Raw genomic sequence first — 22,960 nt, forward strand, 5'->3', positions numbered from 1 at the left:
CCCTGCACCCTTATAGTGACCGGAGTATATGAGGTGTATGGGAGCAATGACGCACAGCTGCAGTGCTGTGCATTACCTCAGTGAAGCTGAAGGCTTCTGCCACCTGACAAATTCTGTCTTCTGTACTTCTAGCTCTGTGAGGAGAACGGCGGCGCGGCTCCAGGGCTGGACGCCCAGTATGAACCTGCGTTCACCCCCTCTGGAGCTAATGGTGTCCAGTAGCCGAGGAAGCAGAGCCTATCTTTGACAAGAAGGTCTGCTCCTCTCTCCTCAGCAGAGGCGTATCTACGGTAGGGCGAGTGGGGCACGTGCCCTGGGCGCCTTGGCAGGCCCAGGAGAGGGGGGCGCCGCCGGCGTCCAGGGCATCATGCCCCACTCGCCCCCGTCAACCCTAAATGTGAGGGGAGGAGAGCGCAGCGTCTCTCCCTCCCCTCACCACCACTGCCAGCAGCGCTGCCGTGTCCGGTCTCCGGCGTTATCCAATCAGAGCTTGCGGACCGGCTCCTGATTGGCTGCCGGTCCGCGAGCTCTGATTGGCTAGCGAACCGGCGCCAGACAGCCGCCGGAGACCTGGAGCGGTGAGGGGAAGGAGAGGCGCTGCGCTCTCCTCCCCTCACATAGCAACAAGCGGCCGGTAAGTGACGGGGGGGGGGGGGGTCCGGCGGCACGGGGGGGGGGGGGGGGTCCGGCGGCACAGTGGGGCATGTATCTGGCACCAAGTGGGGCCTGGCACTGTGGGGCATGTATCTGGCACTGTGGGGCATGTTACTGGCACTGTGGGGCAATGTATCTGGCACTGTGGGGCAATGTAACTGGCACTGTGGGGCAATGTATCTGGCACTGTGGGGCATGTAACTGGCACCAAATGGGGCATGTAACTGGCACTGAGTGGGGCCTGGCACTGTGGGGCATGTATCTGGCACTGTGGGGCAATGTATCTGGCACTGTGGGGCAATGTAACTGGCACTGTGGGGCAATGTAACTGGCACTGTGGGGCAATGTATCTGGCACTGTGGGGCAATGTATCTGGCACTGTGGGGCATGTATCTGGCACTGTGGGGCATGTATCTGGCACTGTGGGGCAATGTATCTGGCACCGTGGGGCAATGTAACTGGCACTGTGGGGCATGTAACTGGCACTGAGTGGGGCCTGGCACTGTGGGGCATGTATCTGGCACTGTGGGGCAATGTATCTGGCACTGTGGGGCAATGTAACTGGCACTGTGGGGCAATGTAACTATCACTGTGGGGCAATGTAACTGGCACTGTGGGGCAATGTATCTGGCACTGTGGGGCAATGTATCTGGCACTGTGGGGCATGTATCTGGCACTGTGGGGCATGTATCTGGCACTGTGGGGCAATGTATCTGGCACCGTGGGGCAATATAACTGGCACTGTGGGGCATGTAACTGGCACTGTGGGGCATGTAACTGGCACTGTGGGGCAATGTATCTGGCACTGTGGGCAATGTATCTGGCACTGTGGGGCAGGTATCTGGCACTGTGGGGCATGTATCTGGCACTGTGGGGCAATGTATCTGGCACCGGGGGCAATGTAACTGGCACTGTGGGGCAATGTATCCGGCACTGTGGGGCATGTATCCGGCACTGTGGGGCATTGTATCCGGCACTGTGGGGCAATGTAACTGGCACTGAGTGGGGCATGTATCTGGCACTGAGTGGGGCATGTATCTGGCACTGAGTGGGGCATGTATCTGGCACTGTGGGGCAATGTATCTGGCACTGTGGGGCATGTATCCGGCACTGTGGGGCAATGTAATTGGCACTGTGGGGCAATGTAACTGGCACTGTGGGGCATGTATCTGGCACTGAGTGGGCATGTATCCGGCACTGTGGGGCAATGTAACTGGCACTGTGGGGCATGTATCCAGCACTGTGGGGCAATGTAACTGGCACTGTGGGCCATTTTCAGTGGCCACACCCCTTCTGGAGCGTGGCCACACCCCTTCTGGTGTGTGACCACGCCCATTTTTCCGCCACACGCGCCTTCGGCGCGCGCACATGCCATTTTTTGTGTGTGGTTTTTTTTTTGAGGGGGGGGGGGCATTTTCCATCTTGCCCTGGGCTCCGAAAACCCTAGTTACGCCTCTGCTCCTCAGTCCCACGATGCAGGGAGCCTGTTGCCAGCAGTGCTCCCTGTGAAAAAGTAAAATGTAGAAAGAAAAAATCCAAACAAAAATGCTTCTAGGCAGAGAACTCTGGAGAGCTCTCTGCAGTGCACCCATCTTGCTCTGGGCACAGTGTAAAACTGAGGTCTGGAGGAGGGGCATAGAGGGAGGAGCCAGTGCACACCCAGAGTCCAAAGCTTACTTAAAGTGCCCTATCTCCTGCGGAGCCCGTCTATTCCCCATGGTCCTTATGGAGTCCCCAGCATCCTCTAGGACGTTAGAGAAAATAATAATAACAACAACCACAAGTCCCTTACAGTGTTGTTGTGATGTGCTGCATCAGACCAGTGGTAGTGTCCTGTCTCATCAGTCATTCCAGTGACGATATTCGCTGCTGCTATATGTCCACTGCTGCCGAATAATAATTATAACAACAAGCACAAGTCCCTTACAGTGTTGTTGTGTTGTGGTGCATCAGATCAGTGGTAGTGTCCTGTCCATCAGTCATTCAAGTGACGATATACGCTGCTGCTATATGTCCACTGCTAACATATAATAATAATAACAACAACCACAAGTCCCTTACAGTGTTGTTGTGTTGTGCTGCATCAGATCAGTGGTAGTGTCCTGTCCATCAGTCATTCCACTGACGAGGCAGTCACAGTGGTATACGCTGTTGCTATATGTCCACGGCTACAGTATTATAATAATTATAACAACAACCACAAGTCTCTTACAGTGTTGTTGTGTTCAGACCAGTGGTAGTGTCTTGGCCATCAGCCATCAGTCATTCCTGTGCCGCATATTGTGTTATATAACTCCAAAAAAGTAATGGAAAACAAAAATTTGGAGGATAAAATAAGGAAAGATCAAGAACCACTTCCTCCTAGTACTGAAGCTGCTGCCACTAGCCATGACATAGACGATGAAATGTCATCAACGTCGTCTGCCAAGGCCAATGCCCAATGTGATAGTAGAGGGCACGTAAAATCCAAAAAGCCAAAGTTCAGTAAAAAGACCCAAAAAAAAGAAATTTAAATGGTCTGAGGAGAAACGTAAACTTGCCAATATGCCATTTACGACACGGAGTGGCAAGGAACGGCTGAGGCCCTGGCCTATGTTCATGACTAGTGGTTCAGCTTCACATGACGATAGAAGCCCTCATAACTGAGGCCTTGACACTTATGTTGACACTTATGTTGGTGTTAGACGTGCGTCCTATATCCGCCATTAGTGCAGTGGGATTTAGACAATTGATGGAGGTATTGTGTCCCCGGTACCAAATCCCATCTAGATTCCACTTCACTAGGCATAACGAGATTTTGCCATTTAATTCCAGTGATTTAGACGTATAATTACAGTGATTTTGCCAATTAATTTCAGTGATTTATAATTATTAATTACAGTGATCTTGCCATTTAATTCCAGTGATTTGGACATATAATTACAGTGATTTGCCAATTAATTTCAGTGATTTGTACGTATAATTCCAGTTGGAATTGTTTGTGTCGCTTTGCTTAGTCATACAGCTACCTCATTGCACCTCTTCGACATCTTTTAATGAGGTGCTGTTTGGGGCCTAGTTTTTGAAAAGTGCCATCCTGTGTGACACTGCCGTATGAGTGCAGGGGTACTGCTGTATTAGTCCTGGGGTACTGCTGTATAAGTCCACCAATTGCAGAATTTTTTTTAAAGTGACTAGAGCGTGCTGGAGATGCTGTCAGTGGACCGAACAATTGTGGCCCACACTCGACATTCAGCCACTGCGTGACACTACTAGATGGGCCAGGTGGTTGTGTCGCTTTACTTAGGCCTACAGCAACCTCAGTGCACCTTTTTTCTTCTTTGCATCATATGCTGTTAGGGGCCTTTTTTTTATATCTACACTCCTGTCCGCCACTGCAGTGCCACGCCTAGATGGGCCAATTGTTTGTGTCGCTTGGCTTAGTCATACAACTACCTTATTGCAATTCTTTTTCTTCTTTGCATGATGTGCTGTTTGGGGCTTTTTTTATATATGTCCTCCTGTCTGCCACTGCAGTGCCACGCCTAGATGGACCTATTGTTTGTGTTGCTTGGCTTAGTCATACAACTACCTCATTGCAATCCTTTTTCTTCTTTGCATGATGTGCTGTTTGGGGCCTTTTTTGTATATCTGCCCTAATGTCTGCCACTGCAGTACCACTCCTAGTTGGGCCAGGTGTTTGTGGTGTGCACTTGTGTCACTTAGCTTGGTCATACAGCCACCTCGGAGCAACCTTTTGACCTTGACTTGTCGGAAAACGGAGGGAGGAATGGATCGGAACACCTTCCGACCTAAAAAAGGCAGAAACTGATGTCTTTCCGACAAGACAGCAGTTTCCGACAAGCATTGGATAACCCCCAAAGTAGAGTTCTGAAAAACTCATTGGGCAATAGGTTAAGTTCATTTGTATATAGCCTTCTCCTACTGCAAGTGCCCATGCTATTAAAGTATCATACAAAACAGGAGCTGAATCCAGAAGCTAAGGTACTGCTTAATGTAGGGATCAGTTTATACTACATCAATAGTACATAGGTTGAAAAGTTAGGTACATATAGTATTAGTTTGTTGCTGGAATATATTTAATGTTTATCTTCTGTATAACAAGGATTTCATATATATACTGCATTTCAGAGGCTATTCCCACTCATGGGTGTCCACGACAACCATAGAGTGGGAATAAAACCTGTGGCGAGCGCAGTGAGCCGCCGAGCCCACAGCATGGTGAGCGCAGCCAGCCCGCAAGGGACTTCATTATGCTCGTGCTGGCATTCTGGCTGCCAGGGGGTGCTGGCATTCTGGCTGCCAGGATTCCAGCGTTGGTATTCTAACCGCCGGGATCCTGGCCACCGGCATATCGGACCCAACGCAAACCAGAGACGCTATGCAGATAAAATAATTAGATATAAGAGCAATAACATCCTATGATAATATCAGTGGGTCATCTTTACTGTGTCTACAAGTCCTTTCCACTAGGATCCCCCAAGGTGTAGAATTGTAGAGGCTGATATATATGGGATTTTCTCACTGAAGACCACCCGACAAGAAAAAGGCCCTATGGCCGATCAGTAAATAATTGCCACATTTTTTATTTTTTATTTAAAAAAATGCATAATTCCTAAAAATTGCTTACAGCAAAAAGAAGGTGACAAAGTATCCACAATCTCTATATAGTTGAGGTGATATATATATATATATAATATATATGCTATCTATCTATCTATCTATCTATCTATCTATCTATCTATCATCTATCTATCTATCTATCTATCTATCTATCATCTATATATATATGTGTGTGTGTGTGTGTGTGTGTGTGTGTGTATGTATATATATATATATATACAGTATATATATATATATATATATATATATATAACTTTTAGAGTGAGAAAGGCACATATACTACTCCAGATTACCATCTGCAAACTTTCTAGCCAACGACCTTGTGACCCCTCATACACACACTCAGCCTGTCCCTACACACACAGCCTGTCCCCCCTCCCCCCCCCACACACACAGCCTGCCCCCTGCACACACAGCCTGCCCCCCCACACACACAGCCTGTCCCCTACACACAACGCCTGTTTCCCCTCCCCCCCACACACACAGCCTGCCCCCACACACACAGCCTGCCCCCCTCCCCCACACACACACTGCCTGTCCCCTACACACACAGCCTGTCCCCCCTCCCCCCCCCACACACACACAGCCTGCCCCCCCAACACACAGGCACACAGCTTGTCCTGCCTCCCCCCACACACACAGCCTGTCCCCCCCAAACACACAGACACACAGTCTGTCCCCTACACACACACAGCCTGTCCCCTACACACACACAGCCTGTCTCTCCCCCACACTAAACCTGTCCCATACACGCACAGTCTGTTCCTCAAATCCACACATGCACTCACTCACTCTCCCCACCCTCCCCTGTTCCCACTGTGTTACCTCCGACAGAAGAGCAGAGGCCAGGGACACACAGGCAGTCACTAGAAACCACAGGCAAAGTCAGGGCGTGGCCTAATCACGGACCCGTGGCCACGCCTCCTTTGAGGGAAAAACCGATACAGCAATCGAGGATAGGCAGCCTGGCAGGGGAGGGGCTGTACAGGAGTTGAAGAACAGTGCAAACTCACCCGGCATACAGTGCACCTGCTGAAAGTTCCACAGACACACCAAGCAGCGTGGACCTCCAGGTGTGTGCCGGCAGTCCTGCGCCCTCAGTGCACATGCGCTGTGTGCCGGGCACCACCAGCACACACCTAGTTACGGCTCTGCTCGCGTGTTTGGATACCTTAATAGGAGTCGCATGTTGTCGCCATTTTCTCTCCAAACTTGGAGTGTGAGGGAGACAGAACTCTGTCTCTCTGTGAGTGGTGGTCTCGGGTGGAGTCACTGTGTGTGTTGTTAAGGGGTGCTTTACAGGAGTACTGCTGTCCTGTGCTGTACAAGGGTGCTGTTCTGGGGTGCTGTCCTATGGTGTCCTGTGCGGTCAGGGGTGCTGTACAGAGGTGCTGATGTCCTGTGCTGTACAGGGGTGCTGTCCTGTGCTGTTAGGAGTGCTGTACAGGGGTGCTGCTATGCTGTGCTGCACAGGGGTGTTGTTCTGGGGTGCTGTCCTGTGGTTTTCTGTGCTATTAGGGGTGCTGTACGGGGGTGCTACAGTCCTGCGCTATACAGGGGTGCTGTAAAAAAAAGTGGCCCTGAGGCCCTGTCCTATGTGCTGTAAAAATAAAGGGGCACTGTCCTGTGTGCTGTAAAAATAAAGGGACACTGTTCTGTGTGCTGTATAAATAAAGGGGAGCTGTGGCCCTGTCCTGTGTGCTGTAAAAATAAAGGGGCACTGTTCCGTGTGTTGTAAAATTAATAGAGATGTGCACCGGAAATTTTTCTGGTTTTGTGTTATGGTTTTGGATTCGGTTCCGCGGCCGTGTTTTGGATTCGGACGCGTTTTGGCAAAACTTCCCTTAAAATTTTTTGTCGGATTTGGGTGTGTTTTGGATTCAGGTTTTTTTTTTTCCAAAAAACCTTGAAAAACAGCTTAAATCATAGAATGTGGGGGTAATTTTGATCCTATAGTATTATTAACCTCAATAACCATAATTTCCACTCATTTCCAGTCTATTCTGAACACCTCACACCTCACAATATTATTTTTAGTCCTAAAATTTGCACCGAGGTCGCTGGATGATTAAGCTAAGCGACCCAAGTCGCCGGCACAAACACCTGGCCCATCTAGGAGTGGCACTGCAGTGTCAGACAGATGGCAGTTTTATAAACTAGGCCCCAAAGAACACATAATGCAAAGAAAAAAAGGGTGCAATGAGGTAGCTGGATGACTAAGCTAAGCGACCCAAGTGGGTGGCACAAACACTTGGCCCATCTAGGAGTGGCAGTGTCAGACAGGATGGCACTTAAAAAAATTGGCCCCAAACATCACATGATGCAAATATAAATAATTTAAAAAAAAAGAGGTGCAAGATGGAATTGTCCTTGGGCCCTCCCACCCACCCTTATGTTGTATAAACAGGACATGAACACTTTAACAAACCCATCATTTCAGCCACAGGGTCTGCCACATGACTGTGGCTGAAATGACTGGTTGGTTTGGGCCCCCACCAAAAAAAGAAGCAATCAATCTCTCCTTGCTCAAACTGGCTCTACAGAGGCAAGATGTCGACATCATCCTCCGATTCCTCACCCCTTTCATTGTGTACATCCCCCTCCTCACAGAGTATTAATTCGTCCCCACTGGAATCCACCATCACAGGTCCCTGTGTACTTTCTGGAGGCAATTGCTGGTGAATGTCTCCACGGAAGAATTGATTATAATTCATTTTGATGAACATCATCTTCTCCACATTTTGTGGAAGTAACCTCGTACGCCGATCGCTGACAAGGTGACCGGCTGCACTAAATACTCTTTCGGAGTACACACTGGAGGGGGGGCAACTTAGGTAAAATAAAGCCAGTTTGTGCAGGGGCCTCCAAATTGCCTCTTTTTCCTGCCAGTATACATACGGACTGTCTGACGTGCCTACTTGGATGCGGTCACTCATATAATCCTTCACCATTCTTTCAATGGTGACAGAATCATATGCAGTGACAGTAGACAACATGTCAGTAATCATTGGCAGGTCCTTCAGGCCCGACCAGATGTCAGCACTCGCTCCTGACTGCCCTGCATCAGTGCCAGCGGGTGGGCTTGGATTTCTTATCCTTTTCCTCGCAGCCCCAGTTGCGGGAGAATGTGAAGGAGGAGCTGTTGACGGGTCACGTTCCATCTGACTTGACAATTTTCTCACCAGCAGGTCTTTGAACCTCTGCAGACTTGTGTCTGCTAGAAAGAGAGATACAACGTAGGCTTTAAACCTAGGATCGAGCACGGATGCCAAAATGTGGTGCACTGATTTCAACAGATTGACCACCCATGAATCCTGGTTAAGCAAATTAAGGGCTCCATCCACAAGTCCCTTATGCCCAGGTGGAATCGCTCCGTTTTAGCTCCTCCTTCAATCTGTCCAGCTGCTTCTGCAAAAGTCTGATGAGGGGAATGACCTGACTCAGGCTGGTAGTGTCTGAACTGACTTTACGTGTGGCAAGTTCAAAGGGTTGCAGAACCTTGCACAACGTTGAAATCATTCTCCACTGCGCTTGAGTCAGGTGCATTCCCCCTCCTTTGCCTATATCGTGGGCAGATGTATAGGCTTGAATGGCCTTTTGCTGCTCCTCCATCCTCAGAAGCATATAGAGGGTTGAATTCCACCTCATTCCCACCTCTTGCTTCAGCTGATGGAGGGGCAGGTTCAGGAGTGTTTGCTGGTGCTCCAGTCTTCGGCACGCGGTGGCTGAATGACGAAAGTGGCCCGCAATTCTTCGAGCCACCGACAGCATCTCTTGCACTACCCTGTCATTTTTTTTTAAATTCTTCACCACCAAATTAATTGTATGTGCAAAACATGGGACGTGCTGGAATTTGCCCACATGTAACGCACGCACAATATTGGTGGCGTTGTCCGATGTCACAAATCCCCAGGAGAGTCCAATTGGGGTAAGCCAATCTGCGATGATGTTCCTCAGTTTCCGTAAGAGGTTGTCAGCTGTGTGCCTCTTATGGAAAGCAGTGATACAAAGCGTAGCCTGCCTAGGAACGAGTTGGCATTTGCGAGATGCTGCTACTGGTGCCGCTGCTGCTGTTGTTGCTGCGGTAGGCAATACATCTACCCAGTGGGCTGTCACAGTCATATAGTCCTGAGTCTGCCCTGCTCCACTTGTCCACATGTCCGTGGTTAAGTGGACATTGGTTACAACTGCATTTTTTAAGAGACTGGTGAGTCTTTTTCTGACGTCTGTGTACATTCTCGGTATCGCCTGCCTAGAGAAGTGGAACCTAGATGGGATTTGATACCAGGGACACACTACCTCAAGAAATTCTCTAAGTCCCTGTGAACTAACGCCGGATACCGGATGCACGTCTAACACCAACACAGCTGCCAAGGCCTGAGTTATCCGCTTTGCAACAGGATGACTGCTGTGATATTTCATCTTCCTCGCAGAGAACTGTTGGACAGGCAATTGCATACTGGAAGCAGTACAAGTGGTCTTCCGACTTCTCCTCTGGGATGACGATCGACTCCCAGCAGCAACAACAGCAGTGCCAGCAGCAGTAGGCGTTACACTTAAGGATTTATTGGAGGAATCCCAGGCAGGAGAGGACTCGTCAGACTTGCCAGTGACATGGCCTGCAGGACTATTGGCGTTCCTGTCTAAGGTAGAAATTGACACTGAGGGAGTTGGTGGTGTGGTTTGCAGGAGCTTGGGTACAAGAGAAAGAAGGGATTTAGTTGTCGTCAGTGGACTGCTTCCGCTGTCACTCAAAGTTTTTGAACTTGTCAATGACTTCTGATGAATGCGCTCCAGGTGACATATAAGGGAGGATGTTCCTAGGTGGTTAACGTCCTTACCCCTGCTTATTACAGCTTGACAAAGGCAACACACGGCTTGACACCTGTTGTCCGCATTTCTGTTAAAATAATTCCACACCGAAGAATTGATTTTTTTTCTGTAATTTGACCAGGCATGTCAATAGCCATATTCATCCCACGGACAACAGGTGTCTCCCCGGGCGCCTAACTTAAACAAATCACCTCACCATCAGAATCCTCCTTGTCAATTTCCTCCTCAGCGCCAGCAACACCCATATCCTCATCCTGGTGTACTTCAACAGTGACATCTTCAATTTGACTATCAGGAACTGGACTATGGGTGCTCCTTCCAGCACTTGCATGGGGCATGCAAATGGTGGCAGAAGCCACCTCTTCCCGTCCAGTGTTGGGAAGGTCAGGCATCGCAACCGACACAATTGGACTCTCCTTGGGGTTTTGTGATTTAGAAGAACGCACAGTTCTTTGCTGTTCTTTTGCCAGCTTAACTCTTTTCATTTTTTTAGCGGGAGGATAAGTGCTTCCATCCTCATGTGAAGCTGAACCACTAGCCATGAACATAGGCCAGGGCCTCAGCCATTCCTTCCCACTCCGTGTCGTAAATGGCATATTGGCAAGTTTACGCTTCTCCTCAGACGCTTTTAATTTAGATTTTTGGGTAAATTTACTGAACTTTTGCCATTTGGATGTTACATGCTCTCTACTATGACATTGGGCATCGGCCTTGGCAGACGACGTTGATGGCATTTCATCGTCTCTGCCATGACTAGTGGCAGCAGCTTCAGCGCTAGGTGGAAGTGGATCTTGATCTTTCGCTATTTCACCCTCCACATTTTTGTTCTCCATTTTTTAATGTGTGAAATTATATGCCTGTAATATTATTATATCAATAGCAATGGCCTACTGTACTGTACAACTATATACTGTAGGTCACCAAAATGCTGCACTGTACTACTATATATACTGCTCACAAACAATGTAGCACAAATATGGATACTTGAAGTGACACGGAGCTGCAAGATACAGCAATGGCCTATTGTACTGTACTACTATATATATACTGGTGGTCCCCAAAATGCTGCACTGTACTACTATACTGCTCACAAACAATGCAGCACAGATATGGATACTTGAAGTGACACGGAGCTGCAAGATACAGCAATGGCCTACTGTACTGTACTACTATATATATACTGGTGGTACCAAAAATGCTGCACTGTACTACTATACTGCTCACAAACAATGCAGCACAGATATGGATACTTGAAGTGACACGGAGCTGCAAGATACAGCAATGGCCTACTGTACTGTACTACTATATATATACTGGTGGTCCCCAAAATGCTGCACTGTACTACTATACTGCTCACAAACAATGCAGCACAGATATGGATACTTGAAGTGACACAGAGCTGCAAGATACAGCAATGGCCTACTGTACTGTACAACTATATACTGTTGGTCAGTCACCAAAATGCTGCACTGTACTACTATATATACTGCTCACAACAATGCAGCACAGATATCGATACTTGAAGTGACACGGAGTTGCAAGATACAGCAATGGCCTACTGTACTGTACTACTATATATATACTGGTGGTCCCCAAAATGCTGCACTGTACTACTATACTTCTCACAAACAATGCAGCACAGATATAGATACTTGAAGTGACACTGAGCTGTACTACTGTACTGTACTACTATATATATACTGATGGTCCCCAAAATGCTGCACTGTACTACTTTACTGCTCACAAACAATGCAGCACAGATATGGATACTTGAAGTGACACGGAGCTGCAAGATACAGCAATGGCCTACTGTACTGTACTACTAAATATATATATATATATATATATATATATATATACTGGTGGTCCCCAAAATGCTGCACTGTACTACTATACTGCTCACAAACAATGCAGCACAGATATGGATACTTGAAGTGACACGAAGCTGCAAGATACAGCAATGGCCTACTGTACTGTACTACTATATATATACTGGTGGTCCCCAAAATGCTGCACTGTACTACTATACTGCTCACAAACAATGCAGCACAGATATGGATACCTGAAGTGACAAGGAGCTGCAAGATACAGCAATGGACTACTGTACTGTACTACTATATATATACTGGTGGTCCCCAAAATGCTGCACTGTGCTACTATACTGCTCACAAACAATGCAGCACAGATATGGATACTTGAAGTGACACGGAGCTGCAAGATACAGCAATGGACTACTGTACTGTACTACTATATATATATATATATATATATATATATATATATATATATATACTGGTGGTCCCCAAAATGCTGCACTGTACTACTATACTGCTCACAAACAATGCAGCACAGATATGGATACTTGAAGTGACACGGAGCTGCAAGATACAGCAATGGACTACTGTACTGTACTACTATACTGGTGGTCACCAAAATGCTGCACTGTACTACTATATATAATAATGTATATAGAATATAGTGGTCACACAACAATGCAGCAGATATTGAGCACTGATGATCAGGATACTCTCTAGAACTGAGTCTGACACGGAGCTGCAAGATACAGCAATGGCCTACTGTACTGTACTACTATAATTATATACTGGTGGTCCCCACAATGCAGCACACTGAGCACAGATATTTGCAGCACACTGAGCACGGATATGGAGCTATTCAGGTAGAGAACGTAGATATTTGCAGCACACTGAGCACAGATATGGAACTTTTCAGGCAGAGAACGTAGATATTTGCAGCACACTGAGCACAGATATTTGCAGCACACTGAGCACAGATATGGAGCTTTTCAGGCAGAGAACGTAGCCACGTCCTTTCCGTTCAATCTCCAATGCACGAGTGAAAATGGTGGCGACACGCGGCTCTTTATATGGAATCCGAATCTTGCGAGAATCCGACAGCGGGATGATGACGTTTGGCCTCTTTCGGGTTAACTGAGCAAGGCGGGGAGATCCGAGGCTGCCTCGGACCCGTGTAAAATAGGTGAAGTTCGGGGGTGGGGTTCGGATCTCGACGAACCGAACCCGCTCATCTCTAAAAATTAAAGGTACGCTGTGTCACTGTCTTGTGTGCTATAAAAATAAAGGGGCACTGTTCTGTGTGCTGTATAAATAAAGGGGAACTGTGGCCCTGTCCTGTGTGCTGTAAAAATAAAGGGGCACTGTTCTGTGTGCTGTAAAAATAAAGGGGCACTGTGACCCTGTCCTGTGTGCTGTAAAAATAAAGGTGAAGCTGTGGCCCTGTCCTGTGTGCTGTATAAATAAAGGGGCACTGTTCTGTGTGCTTTCAAAATAAAGGGGTGCCAGGGCACTGTCCTGTGTGCTGTAAAAAAAAGAGGCCCTGTGGCCCTGTCCTGTGTGCTGTAAAAATAAAGGGGTGCTGTGGCCCTGTCCTGTGTGCTGTAAAAATAAAGGGGTGCTGTGGCCCTGTCCTGTGTGCTGTAAAAATAAAGAATCACTGTTCTGTATGCTGTAAAAATAAAGGGGCGCTGTGGCACTGTCCTGAGTGCTGTAAAAATAAAGAATCACTGTTCTGTATGCTGTAAAAATAAAGGGGCGCTGTGGCACTGTCCTGTGTGCTGTAAAAATAAAGGGGCGCTGTGGCCCTGTCCAGGCTAGGCCATTTTAGAATATCTTTGGAGAAAAATCAATAATTTATCTCCTTTCTCAGTTTCTTTGCTTTACTTTATGAAATACCAAAGGCATGCAGGCATTCATGAGACAATAGCTTGTTTTATTTTCAGCAATTTTCAGGAGGGATTAAGCGTTGTTTCAATGAGCTGTAAGGATACCACCAAGTCTATCCAAATTTGTATATATCAATCAAACAATATAAATGCCAAGAGGGTGCTTATAATGTAGTGTACATAGGGGGTAATTCTGAGTTGATCGCAGCAGCAAGTTTGTTAGCAATTGGGCAAAACCATGGCCCTCATTCCGAGTTGATCGCTCGCAAGGCGATTTTAGCAGAGTTGCTCACGCTAAGCCGCCGCCTACTGGGAGTGTATCTTAGCATCTTAAAATTGCGAACGATGTATTCGCAATATTGCGATTACAAACTACTTAGCAGTTTCAGTCAGTAGCTCCACACTTACTCGGCATCTGCGATCAGTTCAGTGCTTGTCGTTCCTGGTTTGACGTCACAAACACACCCAGCGTTCGCCCAGACACTCCCCCGTTTCCCCGGCCACTCCTGCGTTTTTTCCGGAAACGGTAGCGTTTTTTCCCGCACGCCCATAAAAACGGCCTGTTTCCGCCCAGTAACACCCATTTCCTGTCAATCACACTACGATCGCCGGAGCGATGAAAAAGCCGTGAGTAAAAATACTATCTCCATTGTAAAATTACTTGGCGCAGTCGCAGTGCGAATATTGCGCATGCGTACTAAGCGGAATTTTACAGCGATGCGATGAAAAATACCGAGCGAACGACTCGGAATGAGGGCCCATGTGCACTGCAGGGGGGGGGGGGGGCAGATATAACATTTGCAGGGAGAGTTAGATTTGGGTGGGTTATATTGTTTCTGTGCAGGGTAAATACTGGCTGCTTTATTTTTACACTGCAATTTAGATTTCAGTTTAAACACACCCCACCCAAATCCAACTCTCTCTGCACATGCTATATCTGTCCCCCCTGCAGTGCACATGGGGGTTAATTCCAAGTTGATCGCAGCAGGAAATTTTTTAGCAGTTGGGCAAAACCATGTGCACTGCAGGGGGGGGGGGCAGATATAACATTTGCAGAGAGAGTTAGATTTGGGTGGGTTATTTTGTTTCTGTGCAGGGTAAATACTGGCTGCTTTATTTTAACTAGAGATGAGCGGGTTCGGTTTTACTCGGTTTTACTCGGATTTACTCGGTTCTCAAAGCGGCATCTTATTGGCTCATGGACGTCACGAGTTTTGAATAGCCAATAAGAAAAATCCGAATAAAACCGAACTGGCGTTAATTCTGGCGTTACATCCGAACCCGCTCATCTCTAATTTTAACACTGCAATTTAGATTGCAGATTGAACTCACCCCACCCAAATCTAACTCTCTCTGCACATGTTATATCTGCCTCCCCTGCAGTGCACATGGTTTTGCCCAATTGCTAACAAACTTGCTGCTGCGATCAACTCAGAATTAGGCCCTTAGTTGTAAATCTTCTGAAATGTAAATTTGACCATATAATGTGTGTTCATTAAACCTTGTGAAATTGTTTATCTGGATGATGGTTAAGCTGTTCCTTCTCCGTGCTGGCCTCCTTTGGAAGCTGTTTAGACTCCAGGGATGGATCTGTATGTATTAGACCAATAATCTCCTATGTTTCCTTCTAAATTGTTCAAATATTGGCTTTACACCTGCAAGTAAACCCTTTCACCATAGGTACCAGGCAAAAAAAGCCCAAAGGCCATTCATTGTGTAGTATAATTACTGAAAATCACTTTTCTCTTACTTAAAATTAGTTATGCTCTACCTGTCGCAAAGTGTATAACGTGCTCTACCTGGCACAAAGTGTATAACGTGCTCTACCTGGTGAAATGTCTATAATGTGCTATACCTGGTGCAATGTGTATAACATGCACCAATTCACCTTCTGTCGAAGGGCACCAAAATGTCTAGTTACAGCTCTGGTGCAGAGTGTCCTATATGCTACACAGCCCAGCAGCACTGTCACCCTCCTTCTCCCCTTTCAACACTTTTGTAATGTCCAATTCAAATCTTCATTCCGATGGGACCCAGGAAAGGACAGGTGGGACCCCAATTTTAAAAAGTGAAGGGTCCCTAGAACCCACTTTTTTTTTTCGGCTCAGCGCGATCACTGATATTTAATACATATATTATATACGTATATCATTTATGTGTACTTGTTATGCACTCTATATAAAACTACGCACAACTCTGAATCAGGTCTTCTGAGCAGTAATCCAGCCCACTTGACAGACTCCATCCCCTCATTAGACCCCACCCCTATTAGGGCTGCTTCCATAAATTTTCCGGGCAGGTTTTTGATCCCAATCCGCCCCTGTTAGTGTCAGTTGCGTCCCACTGACAGTTTTGTCATCCACTCTGCTCTTTATTCTGCTAGCATCCAGGCTTGTTTCTCTGCCGGTGTTGGTTTCCAAGCGGACTGCTGGTGTGAATCTTTTACAAGGGGTTGCATCTATTACAAGGGGTTGCATCTATTACAAGGGGTTGCGTCTCAGTTGCCAGAATATTTGTAATGGTCACTGGAATATGTGTTTCGTCGCTGGAGTGTTTTAGCTTTTCTCCACTTCCTCTTGCAGCTTGCGTCCAGGTTGGTTTCTTTGCCGGTAACAATAGCCCAGCAGGTAGCTAGTTCGGGTCCTTTACGAGTGCTAATTGCTGGATGCACACTGATTTTATTTATTTATTACCAGTTATTTATAGCGCACACATATTCCGCAATGCTTTTACAGAGAGAGTATTTTGGCCATTCACATCAGTCTCTGCCCCAATGAAGGTTACAATCTATATTCCCTACCACATGTACACACACACACATTCACACTAGGGTTAATTTTATTGGGAGCCAATTAACCTAATAGTATATTTTTGGATTGTGGGAAGAAACCGGAGTACCTGGAAGAAACCCACGCAAATACGCGGAGAATATATAAACTGGTGGGAATTTAGCCCATGGCCTCAGTGCTTTGAAGTAGTAATGCTAACCTTTACACCATCTGTACTGCCTAATTTTGCAGCTGCGGTTGCTGGGTACACGTATATTTTGCTAGACACTCATATTTACTGTCTTCAGATGTATGCTCGTACCTCTTCAAATCAAATAATATCATCATACAAGGTGATTCAAAAGTCGCAGTACACCCTTTTGTTTCAAAAACTGTGCAGAAAATGGGAAAACTGACTTAGATTCAAGATGGCGCCCATGTTCGGTACATACCCTAAAAGATAGCCCACCTCACCCATACCTTACTGGAGTATTCAGCTTTTCCATTTCCTGCACAGTTTTTGAAAGAAAAGGGTGTACTGCGACTTTTGAATCACCCTGTATATCCATATATCTGTCTATTTTAAGACTAGTTCAAGGCTGCATGCAAGTCCTTTATATGGACATATAGCATGATTGTTAGTAACTGAGCATGCATCAATGCAGGGAATCCACAACTTTGATAAATTAAACATTTTAGCTCTATTTCTACTTGCACTATAACTGGGCAGCATCAGGACTTACACATGTGGGTGTATCATGGACATGTAGCCAGAATAGTGGGCTATGCCAAGGTGTGTATATGCAGAGATCCTTCTGATTTCACAAGGATCCCTTGCACCACGGACGTGGTCAATGCAAACACATGCTGATAGGGATGACAGCTACTTTGACAAGCAGATGTATAGGATGGTGCACGTGCATAGAAGTGTAAAAAATGGCATGCGACTCTTAATCAGCCACTTAGTGAGCATCTTTATTAGGTACACCTTTCTAGTAAGACACCCCTTTGCACACAGGACATCTTGCATGGATTCGACAAGGTGTTGTGTTACCGGTTGATGTTGACATGATAGTCTTAGAAAAGGGCTGTTGCCAGCGTCATTTTAAAATAAAGTTTATGTAAAAATGGTGAGTTGTGGGACTGACAGTTGAAGCTGCGGGGAGAGGAGAGGGTGAGCTGCAACTGCCGCTGCTGGGCTACGCTCCCTCAGGATGGGGTCACAGGCTCTGAGAGGACAGAGAGAGGCAGCTGAGGAGGGAAGCCGCCAAAGCAGGCCTGGGGGGACGGGGACACAGAGACAGCCCCATCATTTAAAGGCAGCCGCAGGGAAAGAGACAGCTGAGGCAGAGCCAGGGGGTGTGATAGATGTGTCACCTTCACTTGTGTAATCGTAACAGTGTCTGGAGTGCAAGGAAAGAGGGTTGTGTTGAAAGTAAGGGACGGGAAGAGAAATGAAGCCAGACCTACACTCATTAAGGTGAGACCGTCTAGGCTGTGAGCAGTGCTGACCTAAGTACAGGGGCGTAGCCAGAACTTTGTGGGCCCCATAGCAACATTTTGAAGGAGCCCCTGTCCCAATGCTTCTAGAGAGACACTTCTCTGCAGCAGTTGTTAATTTTATGCCCTATAATAGTGCGCTAGTTCATTTTCTGAACCATAGTAGAGCCTTATTTAATGTTATGCCCCATAGTAGTGCTCTAGTTTCTTTTATGAATCACAGCAGTGCTTAAGTTCACCCTGTGTCACATTTCAGAGCTGCCAGTACACATTATGCCGCACTGTACCCCCAATTCACATTATGATATATAGTGCTCCCCATTCATATTGTGCATCATTACAGTGCCCTGGTTCATATTATATAACATTAAAATGCCCCCCAGTTCATTTTATACTACACTACACTGAGCAGGTCCAGGGCATACCTAAATATATTGCAGGCCCCAAGGAAAAAGTTTGAAAGGACCCCTACATACCACCCAGTGGGGAAAAACGTATATAAAATATGTAACTTTGACATGGAGGTGGGCTCCTTTCCGCTCTGGGCCCCATCGCAGCTGCACTGTCTGCACCTATGGTAGCTACACCCTTGCCTAAGTATTGAATCTACAGGGATAAGCTCTGTGAACACACTAAACATAAACCTTTGACAGACTGTGATCATCCCTAGTATATGTGCATGAAGTTAAATCTCAATCCCAGTCACCCCCCCCCCCCCTCCACCATGTATCAGGAAATCATTCACTACTGTATCAATGATTGGCACTTATACATCCCCTTATGTGGGCAGCCGGGGCTCTGCTATTGTTATACAGTATATCCTGGATGGCAGGGGCACAGTGTGCTGCCTGATTGCACTTCCCCGGCAGCTGATCCTCTCTGTAACCGCTGGGGATACGCTGGAGGCAAAGGCGCAGTGTGCACACATTTCCCAAGAGGCTTCTGCTCTCTGCAGCCGCTGCGCTGGGTATATACAAGGGACAGTGAGCTACTTGATCCTAGGTTGCAGAGGGACCAGGAGATCCCTCTGAGATTGCCGGCTGCTGGAAGATTTTCTTCCGGCAGACGCTCACTGGTTATTTCAGGAAAAGCCAAGCCTGGCATAGGCGCGTCTGCAGGCAAGTGGTTAAGAGCCTACAGGTTCACAATAAAAATACTGTCTTTAACAATATGTGCAAGTGTCAATTGTAATACAGCATACAGTATCTGCTGACTTTTTAGGGGCTTGAATACTTTTGGAAGCCACTGTATGTTCTTAAGGCTAATGGTTATTGACAAGGCAGTTATATTAGGCAGCGCAAAATAGGAGAGCTGTGCATGCCATCAGAGACCTCCCCCACTTGTTTTCTAACAAGCGCTAGATAGATGAAAGGAACTTGTTTCTCCCATGTGTATTCCACCTCCGCCCAGTGGATATCCGACGCAAGCAGCTAGAGTCTTTCTATCAGCTCAGTAATAAGCTACAACTCTCTGCATGCATTGTAAAATTAGACACAGTGATTACAGTGAGATGGATGAGACATGGGATTTTGTGAATATTTTTCTCATGTACGTTATTTAGTCAAAAGAAATGAGTTATGTTATCTGTAATTCAAAGGTAACTATATAAACAAACAATCACTTGTTTAAAATTATGACTGAGGAGTTCTTGTTATGTGTAAGTGGTTAATGCACACTGACTATGACCCATTCAATGTTCTGAGATATACACCTGCAGTCTAAGGAGGGATTATGTCAATGAAAGCCTGAGTATTTCCTGAATGGAAGGGGCACTGGAGATCACATCCCAGCCGTTCTGATTCCCAAGAAGGGTAATAGTAAAACATCTATTGGGTTCCTTTAACAGTTTAAAACCAAATAAAAAATATTATATGGCATGGTTTTACATTGCTTCCTTTCAAAGCTTTTGTAAATACATAAGTGATTATGGCTACTGATTTTGTCTGTGATGACATTCACCTATACATTTGCCCCAATTTTATGGGTATCAACATAGGCTAGCACATCTATATATGAGGTACCTACTGAGGGAGAGTCACATTCTCTAGAGGGAGAATTTACAGAAATCATTCCACCCATGATGAACTTAGAGTAGCTTTAGAGTACATTATTTGTTACATAAATGTCATTTCAGTGACCATAAAGGAAAAGAATTAAGTAAGGAAGCGGTCTACAATAATGGGAGACAGGACATTAAAATAATGTTTTTACATTTTTTTAACATAGAATTACTGTTATGAACCACAGTCTTAAATGTTCTAGGGGCTAATTCAGACCTGATCACTAGGCTGTGTTTTCATACAGCGGGCGATCAGGTCTAAACTGCACATGCGTATGTACCGCAATGCGCAGGCGCGTCGCACAGGTACAATACGGATCGCCGCTCAGCAATGGGTTTGTGCGAAGGATCCGTTCGCACCGGCATTCGCAAGGAGACTGACAGGAAGAAGGCGTTTGTGGGTGGCAACTGACCGTTTTCTGGGAGTGGTTGGAAAAACGCAGGCATGTTCAAGTGTTTGCAGGGAGGGTTCCTGGCGTCAATTCCGGTCCCGGACTGGCTGAAGTGTTCGCAGCGGCTGAGTAACTCCTGGGCTACTCAGAGACTGCACAAAATCTGTTTGTACAGCTCTGCTACGCAGGCGTTCACACACTTGCAAAGCGAAAATACACTCCCCTATGGGCGTCGACTATGCGAATGCAAGACTGCTAAAAAACCCTAGCGAGCGAACAGATCTGAATTAGATCCACTGTATAAAGTTTCTGCACAGAAGCAATTTAAAAATCAGAATGGGGCATGCAGCTCTGTATTGGAATGATGTGGAGCTTATGTTGCAGTTTTGTATTCTCTTGTAAAAATGAATATAAATGCCCATAACTGATTCATTGCTATCTATCTATCTATCTATCTATCTATCTATCTATCTATCTATCTATCTATATACAGTATATATATATATATATATATAAATGTTTTTGCAGCAATATTGCTTAATTGATAGTAAAGACCAAAGTAGGTGCATATTTGATAAGTGCAGAAAAGAGATTTTGTGTTGCAAAAACAATACTATTATAATGAAATAAAGGCATGGTTATGACTAAATTCAAGTATGATAAAGGACCTCTGATGTCACCACCAAGCAGGGGGAGGAGCAAGTTCAGAACATGGAACATGAAATGTACCCTTGCAGGCTCACTTCGCTCGCCACGCTTCGGGCTCGGTGGCTTGCTCACCACCAGGTTAATAGGAGGTAGTTGTTGACGTGGATAGTGAAAGTGCTATCCCACCGGCCTTGCTTCTCCCCCTGATGTCAGAGGTCCTTTAGCCCACTTGGATCTAGCATCGACCCTACCATAGCACATCCTACGGCTCCCAATTCACAGTGGAGTCTCCTGCTGCTACCCCAAAAAGCTCAAACTAAACCCTGAATTCCCCACTGCCCTGTCGGGAACCCGGACTGCGCATGAGTGAGTCCAGATGCAATGGGGATGGACCTGTAGCTCATCAAAGACAGAGGCAACCCCGCCCACATTAACCTCTGCCCAGCCTAGACAGGAAGTGTAGTGTAATGTATCTGTGACGTCGGTGTGTGGCTCTGCAGTTTAAAGTAGCTGTGCAGTCGCTGTGTGGCTCTGCTGTGTAATGTAGCTGTGACATCGGTGTGTAGCCCTGCTGTGTAATGTAGCTGTGACATCGGTGTGTAGCCCTGCTGTGTAATGTAGCTGTGACATCGGTGTGTAGCCCTGCTTTGTAATGCTGTGATGTCGCTGTGTAGCCCTGCTGTGTAATGTAGTTGAGATGTCAATGTGTAGCTCTCCTGTGTAATATAGCTGTGATGTCAGTATGTATCCCTGCTGTTTAATGTAGCTGTAATGTCGGTGTTTAGCCCTGCTGTGTAATGTAGCTGTGACATTGGTGGGTAGCCCTGCTGTGTAATGTAGTTGAGATGTCAGTGTGTAGCTCTCCTGTGTAATATAGCTGTGATGTCAGTATGTATCCCTGCTGTTTAATGTAGCTGTAATGTCGGTGTTTAGCCCTGCTGTGTAATGTAGCTGTGACATTGGTGGGTAGCCCTGCTGTATAATGTAGGTGTGATGTCGGTGTGTATCTCTGCTGTGTAATGTAGTTGCGATGTCAGTGTGTGGCCATGTAATGTAGCTGTGATGTCATTGTGTAGCCAGTACTGCGCTTTGTGCTTTAGTTTTCACATGCCACTGCAGAACACATCCCTGAGTGATACCCCACAATGCACCTGGCTGTTTTGCATTATAACAAGAGGTCCAGAAGCATGGAGTTTTCTCTGAAATAGTGAAAACCAGACTCAGGTGGAAGTTTTTCCACCACAGTTTATTTTCTTCTGTGCTAACGATCCAGTGGCCAGGAAGTACCTCCCCCCTTGATCAAGGTCAGACTGGCCCACAGGGTTACAGGGGAAAGCCCTGGTGAGCCCCAATGCCAGAGGACTCCCCGCCTCATCTAGGAATCAGGTTCCAGAATGTGCACTTGATTATACATTATACAGTACATATGTTACATTATACTGCACAGGACTATGGTATATTTTCTACAGATGCATTCAGAGTCGGCCCTAGGCATAGGCAAACTAGGCAAATGCCTAGGGCATTTGGTATGCCTAGGGGCACAAGCAGCTCCTTCTGATTAAAATGATATACGGCATGCCTATATTCTGTGTGAATACATTGATACTCAGCTCTTTGGCTATACTGACTGGTTATTTAATAAATTAGCCATAATTTTTATTGTGTATCAGCAAGAAAATGAGAAAAAACGTATTTCTATATATTCTGTTCTAAGATAGCCAGATGGTTAGAATTTACTTAATCATTTTAAGTCTCTTCTTTTATTAAAATAATATCATATACA

At 46.3% G+C, this 22,960-nt stretch overlaps 1 protein-coding gene across 3 annotated transcripts in view; it reads left to right on the plus strand.

The window, feature by feature from the left end:
• Positions 1–22,960, plus strand: part of LOC135033722 (CUB and sushi domain-containing protein 2-like) — a 1,450,369-nt gene that overhangs the window by 223,257 nt on the left and 1,204,152 nt on the right. The gene's annotated exons all lie outside the window — the stretch shown is intronic.

The sequence above is a fragment of the Pseudophryne corroboree genome, chromosome 2 (assembly GCF_028390025.1).
Source record: "Pseudophryne corroboree isolate aPseCor3 chromosome 2, aPseCor3.hap2, whole genome shotgun sequence".
Lineage (NCBI taxonomy): Eukaryota > Metazoa > Chordata > Amphibia > Anura > Myobatrachidae > Pseudophryne > Pseudophryne corroboree.